This window comes from Dipodomys ordii, unplaced genomic scaffold (genome assembly GCF_000151885.1).
Source record: "Dipodomys ordii isolate 6190 unplaced genomic scaffold, Dord_2.0 Scaffold15, whole genome shotgun sequence".
NCBI lineage: Eukaryota > Metazoa > Chordata > Mammalia > Rodentia > Heteromyidae > Dipodomys > Dipodomys ordii.
Genome location: NW_012267231.1, coordinates 11,085,949 through 11,095,948, shown reverse-complemented (window position 1 = coordinate 11,095,948; position 10,000 = coordinate 11,085,949).

Genomic DNA, 10,000 nt, shown 5'->3' with positions numbered 1-10,000 from the left:
GGGCCTCCAGCACCTGGCTGGTTGTTTGGGGGTTGTTTGTTTTATTTGGGGGAGCCTTTGTATCAGTGCCAGGAAGTGTTTTGCACAGTTCCCAGGGCCTGCTGACCAAAGAAGGGAAAGAGGTGGTGGAATTAGCAGAGCTGAGACGCCTCTAAGGCTGATCTTGCTACCTAGACCAAGTTAAGGCCATTCCTTTTCCTACCCCGCCTCAGCCCCTGCCATTCCCCAGGCTGGTCACCAGCTTCTGCTAACCAATTCCAGGAATGCCAGAGGCCTGGCACCTAGAGACTGGCACTTACTGTCAAATGCAGAAGAAAAAAAAAGAAAGAAAGAAAAGATCACCCTTTCCAGTTTCCGATCTCCAATCAGAAGCCAGCTGGCCAGATGAACTGGCAGTACAGAGCAAAGGAAACAAGCAAGCTGCGCATGAGGTTTCTTGCTATACTGCGTGTTTACCTGCAAGGACTTCCCTGACACTGGGATTTATTAGTTTGGGGCTTACATAACAAAACATTCCCAAAATATACTCATCCACAAACAACCATACTGACAATAGGGAAGAAAGAAAGGAGAGGGGTGGGGGTGGCGGGGAGTAGGGGAGAGGGGGTGAAATTAATCAGAACACATTGTAAGCACTGGTAGAAATGTAGATGTTAGGGGCTGGGAAGGTGGCTCAGTGGTAGAGCACTTGCCTTGCATGCTCGAGGCCCTGGGTTCGATTCCTCAGCCCCACATAAGCAAAAAGAAAAAATCCGGAAGTGGCGCTGTGGTTCAAGTGGTAGAACACTAGCCTTAGAGCTGAAGAGAGGAGGGACAATGCCCAGGCCCAGAGTTCAGGCCCCACGACCGGACCAAAAAAAAAAAAAAAAGAAATGTAGATGTGAAATGCATTCCCCTCCCCCAGAGTAACTAATGTCCCCTAAAAAATTATAAAGAATAAATTCATAGCTGGCCACTGGTGGTCCCCGATTGTCATAGCTACTCAGGAGGCTGAGATCTGAGGATCATGGTTCAAAGGCAGTCTGGGGAAGAAAAGTCCAAGAGACTCTTATTGCCGATGACTCACCAAGAAACTAGAAGTGAAGTGGTGCTGTGGCTCAAAAGTCAGAGTGCTAGCCTTGAGCAAAAGAGCTCAGGGTCAGTACCCAGTTCCTGAGTTCAAGCCCCATGCCTGACAAAAATTAAACAAACAAACACACACAAAAAGTGTCTCTGAGGAATGGAACCTAAAGCCTAGGAACTGGGTGTCCTGGGCCTGCATGGACCAGAATCACAAAGGTGCAAAGTATCCACAAGTTCTACCTAGACAGGAGTTAGGTGTGTAGACTACTCCACCAAGACTCTTGATTATAGCTAACCAACCGCACTGCTATTTCCTCCTCAGCCCCAGCTATGTAAGTTCCTTGGCTACTGGCCACTCAAGGAGACCGAGCTGAGCGAGCCTGTGGGTCAAAGTATAATAAAACTCCTTTTGCAAAGGTCAGTGCCACAGTATTGCGGGTTTTTGTTTAGTGGAGTTTTTTTTGTTTTTGTTTTTGGTCTGGTACTGGGGCTTGAACTCAGCCTGGGTGCTGTCCATGAGCTCCTTTTTGTGCAAGACCAATGCTCTACCACTTCAGCCACAGCATCACTTCCAGCTTTTTCTGAATAGTTTATTGGAATAAAAGTCTCACAGACCTTCCTGCCTGACTGGCTTTGAACCATAATCCTCAGATCTCAGCCTCCTAAGTAGCTAGGATGACAGGCGTGAGCCACCGGTGCCCAGCTTGGATTCTTTGCTTGGCATCTAATGAAGTTTTGGAAATATAAATTCCACAGAAGAAAGATCTCTCCTTCCTGCCTCTGGGTAGTGAAATCCTCAGAACCCATTTCCACTTCTTTTTGCTTTGGCTATTAGGAAACTGGGAGCTAAAGTGAATATTCAAACGCAACAACTATAAAACAACATGTTGTAGCCGCATCTCCCGGCCCAGTCACCTGCTCCTTATTTTGTAAATGACTTGTGCAAAAATAAACAGTGGTTTCATTGGAAGCTCTAGTAAAAGAAACTTCATTTTTGTTGAGAAAGCAAAATGCTTATTTAAAAAAAAAGCAATTGACCTTTAAATAAAACCTTCTTTATTCAAAGTTTCTCCCTAATGCTCCTTGAGGGGAAAAAAAATAACTGAAATTATCTCCTGGCATATAATCCAAAGTGGGAGAGAATTAGCTGTGCTTTGTTTTCCTAATTCTCAAAACACTGCAAAAAAAAAAATCCCAGAGAGTTGCTCAGCCAGCCCATCTTCACCATTTGATGATCGATTATATTGCTGCTTTATCTATACATGTTTCATTCTGCTTAATGTTTCACTGAAAATAAATCACTAGTAGCTGGGCACCGGTAGCTCACGCCTGTCATTCTACCTACTCAGGAGACTGATATCTGAGGATCGAGGTTCAAAGCCAGCCCAGACAGGAAAGTCTGTGAGACTCTTATCTCCAATGAACTACCAGAAAACTGGAAGTGGTGCTGTGGCTCAAGCGGTAGAGTGCTCGCCTTGAATGCAAAGAGGCTCAGGGATAGCACCCCGGCCCAGAGTTTAAGCCCCATGACCAACAACAATCACACTAAAAGTTCTTTATAATTTATTTTCATAAATTACCTGTTTAGTTTCTGGATACCAGGAGGCCTTAAACACCTGAGTCAGAGAGGGCATTTTTTTCTTTTTTTTACTCTCTGCACAGCAGTCTGTGAGTGCTTCATGTATGCCTTACTTTCCCCTGTCCTGGCTGTACAGTGAGGCACAGTGCAGAATCAACACAATTGGACATCACCGCGGAGGAAATCTGAGCTTAGAAAACCCCCAAACATCAATAAAGACATCCCAGTGTGTAGTTCCCAAGCATTGATCTGGAATGAGACATCTTTATCATGCGAGAGAGCAAGCAAAGCTCACCACTGCTGCAATGCGAGACATTGTCTTACAGAACATGACACTGTCTTCAAAAAGAGGGCAAGAAGCTGGGTGCTTAGTGTCATCCTCTCTACTCAGGAGGCTGAGATCTGAAGATCCCGGTTCCAAGCCAGCCTGGGCAGGAAAGTCCCTGAGACTCTTATCTCCAATGAGCCACTGGAAAACTGGCGCTGTGGCTCAAAGTTGGTAGAGCGCTAGCCTTGAGCCAAGGAGCTCAGGGATAGTGCTCAGACCCTGAGTTCAAGCTCCATGATGGCTGGGGAGGTGGGGGAAGGGGGGGTATAGAGGGGGGCGGGGGGAGGGGAAGATGAGCCAGAAGTGAAGGCTGTCAGTGTATCTTCAGAACTGCATCGCCACCACAGGATTATGGAATCATACAAGAAGGCTTCCAATCCATCCTGGCAGGGAGAGATTGAACCTGGCAGCAAGAGAGGATTTGGAAATCCCCATGCAGCTAAACACACTGCGGACTGAAGACTGTCTCAGAAAAGGCTCCATCGCCCATGCTATTCTTCCTGTCTCTATTCTCCTTTAAAAGCACTTTCCTGGTCTAGGGGCGTTAATCAAGTGGTAGAAGGCTGGCTTACCAAGCACGTGACTCTGAGTTCAATTCCCGTTACACCAAAAAAGAAATTATAACACTAACAACAAAACCCTTTCGCTTGTGTTCCTGACCTTTGGGGAGTTGTCTAAGGTTCCAAATAATTAAATAAATCCATCAAGAATACCCTGGCAGATTGCATAAAGTTGCAGAGCTTCTGCAGGGCAAATGACATAGCTAGCAAGATCAATAGAAAGCCCACGGATTGGGAGAAGATCTTTACTAGCCATACAACGGACAAGGGTCTCATATCTAAAATATACTTGGAACTCAAAAAATTAAACCCCCCAACAACAAATCCTCAAAGAAACAACTGCCCAATAAATAAGTGGGCGAAAGACTTAAAGAGAAACTTCTCTGAAGAAGAAAGAAGGATGGCCAATAGACACATGAAGAAATGTTCAACATCCCTAGCCATAAAAGAAATGCAAATCAAAACAACATTGAGATATCACCTCACTCCAGTTAGAACGGCAAAAATCAAGAACTCTAACAACAACAGATGCTGGAGGGGATGTGGACAGAAAGGAACCTTACTTCATTGTTGGTGGGAATGTAAACTTGTTCAACCACTTTGGAAAGCAGTATGGAGGTTCCTCAAAAGACTTCACATAGAACTCCCCTATGACCCAGCAATCCCACTTTTGGGCATTTACCCAAATGTTTACAAGCAAGACCACACTAAAGCTACTAGCACAACTATGTTTATTGCAGCATTATTTACCATAGCTAAGATATGGAACCAACCCAGATGCCCCTCAGTAGATGAATGGATCAAGAAAATGTGGTATATATACACAATGGAATTCTATGCCTCCATCAGAAAGAATGACATTGCCCCATTTGTTAGGAAATGGAAAAACTTGGAAAAAATTATATTAAGTGAAGTAAGCCAGGCCCAAAGAAACATAGGTCCCATGGTTTCCCTTATTTGTAATATCTAGTATATGTATGAGTCAAGCGGAAAAGGTCAGATAATGTGGTGTCAGGAAAATGAACCCTTATATGTGTATTTTAATGTTTTTTTCTTTCATGCATGTGTTTCTAACGCATTTATAAGATTATCTCTTTGTTGCTTTGTAGGTCCCTCCCCCACAGTATAACCCCTGCTTTCACTATATTTGATGTCAGTATAACTTGTGGAGGAGATGGGGAAAAACCAGTTGTTTAAGGATACAGGTGGACCTGTTGCAACAATGAGAAGTACAAGTTGTCATGTCCAAAACGAGCTTTACAACGTCGGTGGGGGGGGGGAGGGGAAGGGGGGGAAGGGGAGGATTGGGATTGGGGGAGAGGGGGGAGGCTGGGAAGGGATGTGAAGGGTAAACAAAGGAGGAGGCTGCAATGCTTGGTAAGAAATGTACGCATTATCCTGCCCATGTAATTGTAACTCCTCTGCACAGTATGTTCACAAATAAAATAAAAATTAAAAAAAAAAAAGAATACCCTAGCATGAGTCCAGGCGGCCTGATCTGGAAGACACAGGGTAAGAAGAACATTCTAAAGGGTAGAGGGGGAAGGTTTTCACCACCTTGATGCCCTGCGGACATGTTCACCTCAGTTACGTTGTCCTGGGCTGGCATTTGCCATATGTATCTTTTAAAGCTGATTGTCACCTTCAGACATGGACTGTGAGCTGGATAATAGTTGGATACCTGAGCAAGACACCTGCCCAGCTTCTAACGTAGGGCTGGTCACAACTGGCCATTCTGGAAGGTTCCTGAACGGAAAGAAATAGATTACAGAGGAAATGTGTGTGTGTTCATGGGTGTGCTTGTGTGTTGATGTGCATGTCTCTGTATGTTCTCGTGGAAGTGAATGTGTGTTTACAGGTGTGTGTGTTCTCATGTGTGTCTGTGTGCTTGCATGTGATATGGTGTGTGCATGTATCAGTGTGTGCTTGCATGTGGTCATGTATGCTCCTGTGGGTGTTAATATAATGTGTTTACATGTGTATGTGTGTGTTTTGTGTGTGTTTGCATATGTGCATTATGTATTTGTGTGTTTCTGTGTGCTTTTATGTGTGCACTTGGGTGTCTATGTATGTTCTTGTGTGTATGTATGTGCTCATGGGTGTCCATGTGTGTTTCTGTGTGTATTCTCAGGTGACTGTGTTTGTATGTATGTGGGTATATGTGTGTACTCATGTATCCGTGTGTGCTTACATGTATGCATCTATGTATGTTCTCCTATTACACAGTGACATTTAAACATGAGCCAGAATGACATGCCCACAAAACACACAATGCAGTCAAAGCTAAGATTGTCACACAATGGATGCCCTTTGTACCACTGTCCTCTGTGCCGATGAGCCCCAGGGTCTCCTGGCACCCTCCCGGGGCCCCAGTCCGCTCCCTGGATCTTCTCAGGTTCTCTCCTCATTACCCCCATTCCTGGGAAGGCAAACCTGCACCACCGGGCTCCTTGCTCACCACTTTCATCTGTTCTTCTCCACCCATGTCCCTTACACAGCCGCACTAATTAAAAGCCAGCACCACAAGAAAACTGTCACTGCAAGTGTCATTTGTCACAACAACCTGATGTTCTTTTCTTTCTGTCATTTTTAGAACATTGGTTGTCCTGGCAACCCCTAGCGGCTTTTACAGATACCATCGTGTACATTCCGTTCTTTTATTTTATTTCTTAGTCGTTGGTGTTTTGGGGTTTGTTTCTGTGGTTGGGTTCTTTTTCCCCCCAATTGGGATGACAAGCTGGGTTTTTGTTTGTTTGTTTTTTGATTGTTTTTTTTTAATTTCCCTTTAACAAAACTCATCATGTGGTGAAAAGTCAGGCATAATGAAAGGTTGAACCACAGAGGAACAGTACTTGGCAAATAAAAAAATTATTATCTTACACCTCTCTAGTAAGATGCTCTGTTTAAAAAAAAAAAAAAGCTGTCAGGGTGAGGCACTGGTAGTTCACGCCTGTAATCCCAGCTACTCGGAAGGCTGAGATCTGAGGATCGTGGTTCAAAGCCCACTGGGCAGGAAAGTCCCTGAGACTCTTACCAAAGAGACAGGAGTGGAGCTGTGGCCAAAGTGGTAGAGCACTAGCCTTGAGCTCAGGGACAGTGTCTAGACCATGAGTTCAAGCCTCAGGACTAGCACAGGTGCACACACACACACACACACACACACATGCACACAGAGGGATATTTAGGCAAGGGCAGAAAGAAAATCGGGTCACATGAAACTCCAGGGGTAGTATAAGGAAGAACAATGGGTAGTACTAGAAAATAAAGGCAGAGTCAGGCACCAATGTCCTACACCTGTAATCCTAGCTACTCAGAAGGCTGAGATGTTAGAATCGTGGTTCAAGACCAGCCCAAGCAGGAAACTCACCATGAGACTCTTATTGCCAATAAACCATCAGAAAACAGGAAGTGGTGCTGTAGCTCAAAGTGGTAGAGTACTAGCCTTGAGCAAAAGAGATTAAGGACAGTGCCCATGCCCTGAGTTCAAGCCCCAAGAATGACGAGAGAGAGAGAGAGAGAGAGAGAGAGAGAGAGAGAGAGGTAGACAAAAGCAGTATATTAAAGATCCTTGTTTGTTTTTAAGGGGACTTTGGTTACATATGGAGAACAGGAAAGAGCTGTTTAAATGTTTTAGGCTTGGGGATGACCTATTTGAATTTGCTTAGATTGGCATATTTAGGTTTCTTTCCTACCGCCCACCCCCTGGCCCTCATCGTCTTGTGCCAGTACTGGGGTTTGAACCAAAGGCTTGGGAGCAATCCCTTAGCATTTTTGCTCCAGGCTCTTGCTCTACCATTTGAGCCACAGTTCCACTTCTGGCTTATTTTGTGTATGTGCTTACATGGAGATTAGGCTTTCTTGCCCAAGCTAGCTTTGAACTGTCATCTCTAGATCTCAGCCTCCTGAGTAGCTAGGATTACAGACGTGAGCCATCAATACTTGCATGGTTTTTTTATTAGATGATATTTTAAAAAACACAACACTATTTTTTGTACCAGTCCTGGGGCTTGAACTTGGGGCCTGGGCACTGCCCTTGAGTTTTTATGCTCAAGGCTAGCACTCTACTACTCAAGTCACAGATCCACTTCTAGCATTTTGTCTGGTGATTAATTCCAGGTAAAAGTCTTATGGGCCTTACTGCCTGGGCTGACTTTGAACCTTCATCTTCAGATCTCAGAGTAGCTAGGATTACAGGTGTGAGCCACTGATGCCTGGCCACAACTTTTTAAAAGAAACTACTTTTATATATATGGCAATTGAGAATACATGAATCTAGAAATAGATCCCATCTAAAAATGATTCTTCTTGATTTTCTGTGGCTTATTGAGATAAACACCAGAGTAGTATGTGCAAAGGTCCTGGATACACAAAGCAGCCTATCATCAAAGACATCTAAGATGGATCAGCAAAAGCATTTAGGAACCAGCAAAGGCAGTGCACAAAGGGGAATTTTGAGTTTAAGTGCTTATGTTAAGAAGAAATATCTCAAATAAATTATCTAAATTTAGACTTGAGGAAAGGAAGAAAAGCAAACTTAATTAAAAGCAAGCAGAAAGGAATGAATAATGAAGATTGGAGCAGAGGAAATTGAAATAAAATGTGGAAAGACAACATATCAAATCAACACAGGCCAAAGTTAATTCTTGGCAAAGGTCAACGCAATTGGCCAAGCTTTAGCTAGGGTGATTCTGAAGAACCAAAGAAGACACAAAATACTAAAATCAGTAATTATGGAGAGGAAATTGTGATTGAATGCACTGAAATGAAAAGAATTATAAGAGAATACTGAGAAATTTTATAACAAGTTATGTAACCCAAAGGAAATGAAAAAAAGAACTTGTAGAAACCTAGAAACTACTAAAATTGACTCAAGAAATAGAAAATCTGAACTAGACCCATAACAAGTAAAGAGATAGAAAAAAAATTTAAAATCTCCTAACAAAAGAAAAACCCTAAACCAGATTGCTGGTAAATTCTACCAAATATTTAAACAAGAATTAAACTTGTGGGGCTGGGAAGGTGGCTCAGTGGTAGAGCGCTTGCCTTGCAATGCTGGGGCCTTGGTTCGATTCTTCAGCACCACATAAGCAAAAAGAAAAAAAGCCGGAAGTGGTGCTGTGGCTCAAGTGGTAGAGCACTAGCCTTGAGCTGAAGAGCTGAGGGAGAGCGCCCAGGCCTAGAGTTCAGGCCCCACGATCGGACCCCCCAAAAAATTAAACTTGTGCTGGTAACTCATACCTTTAATCCTAGCTACTCAGAAAGCTGAGACCTAGAGGGTCCAAATTCAAAGTTAATCTGGACAGAAACATTTGAGAGTCTCTACCTCCAATTAACCAGCAAAATTCAGGCTGGAGGTATGGCTCAAATGGCTGAGTGTCAGCAATGAGCACTAAATCTAGGTAAAAGATCAAGGGCCTGAGTTCAAGCCCAAGTACTGGCATTAGAGATGGGGAAAGAATGAAATAATACCAATATTTCTCAAACTCTTTCGAAAAGTAAAGGAGAAAGGAGTACTTTCTAATTTATTTGATAAAGCCAGCATTAGCTCTAATAAGCCAGAAAAAAATCTCAATAATATTATAGTTCAAAACTGCTAGCAGATTGAATCTAGGCATATTACATAGAATATGCATGAGAACCAATGGAATTTATCCCAGGAATGCAAGTATGTTTGAATGTGAACTTCAGTCAACAAAATACATCAAGGTAACAGAACAAAGGCAAATTAAGTCTTTGAACTGCATCTCAGAAGATGTAGAAAAATTTTTTTCACAGAAGCCAGTTGCCTTTTATGATTAAAAAAATAACTATTTAGGTAAAAGAAGAACTTCTTCAAACTCATAAAGGGCATTTATGAAGAACCCACAACTTTTCACTAATCTCAGTGATGAAAGTCAGATGCGAAACAAGATGCGAAACAAGACTAAGATCGCTTCCTTTGCTACTTATATTTGAAATTTTACTGGAAGTACTAGCATGAGCAATTAGACAAGAAAAATAAATAAGAGATATCTGCATTGAAAGATAAGTGAGATTACCCTATTTATAGATGATATAATCACACCTAAAAAGAATCCTAAGGAATACACACACACACACACACACACACACACACACACGCACACACACACACACTCCAAAAAACCCTACTAAAACAAGTAAAATTAAGCAATATTGTAAGATACAAGAGTTATAAGCTAGTAACAGTTAGAATAGCAAATTAAGCCATTGACTAGTCAGTCAGCTGCTGGTGGCTCATGCCTTTAATTCTAGCTACTCAGGAGGTTAAGTTCTGAAGATAGACGATTAAAGCTAACCCATACAGGAAGGTCTTGTGGGACTCTTATCTCTTGTTAACCACCCAAAATGGAGGTGTGGCTTAAATGGTAGAGCACAAGCCTTTAACCCATAAAGAGAAAGAGAGAGCGAGGAAGGAAGGAAGGAAGGAAGGAAGGAAGGAAGGAAGGAAGG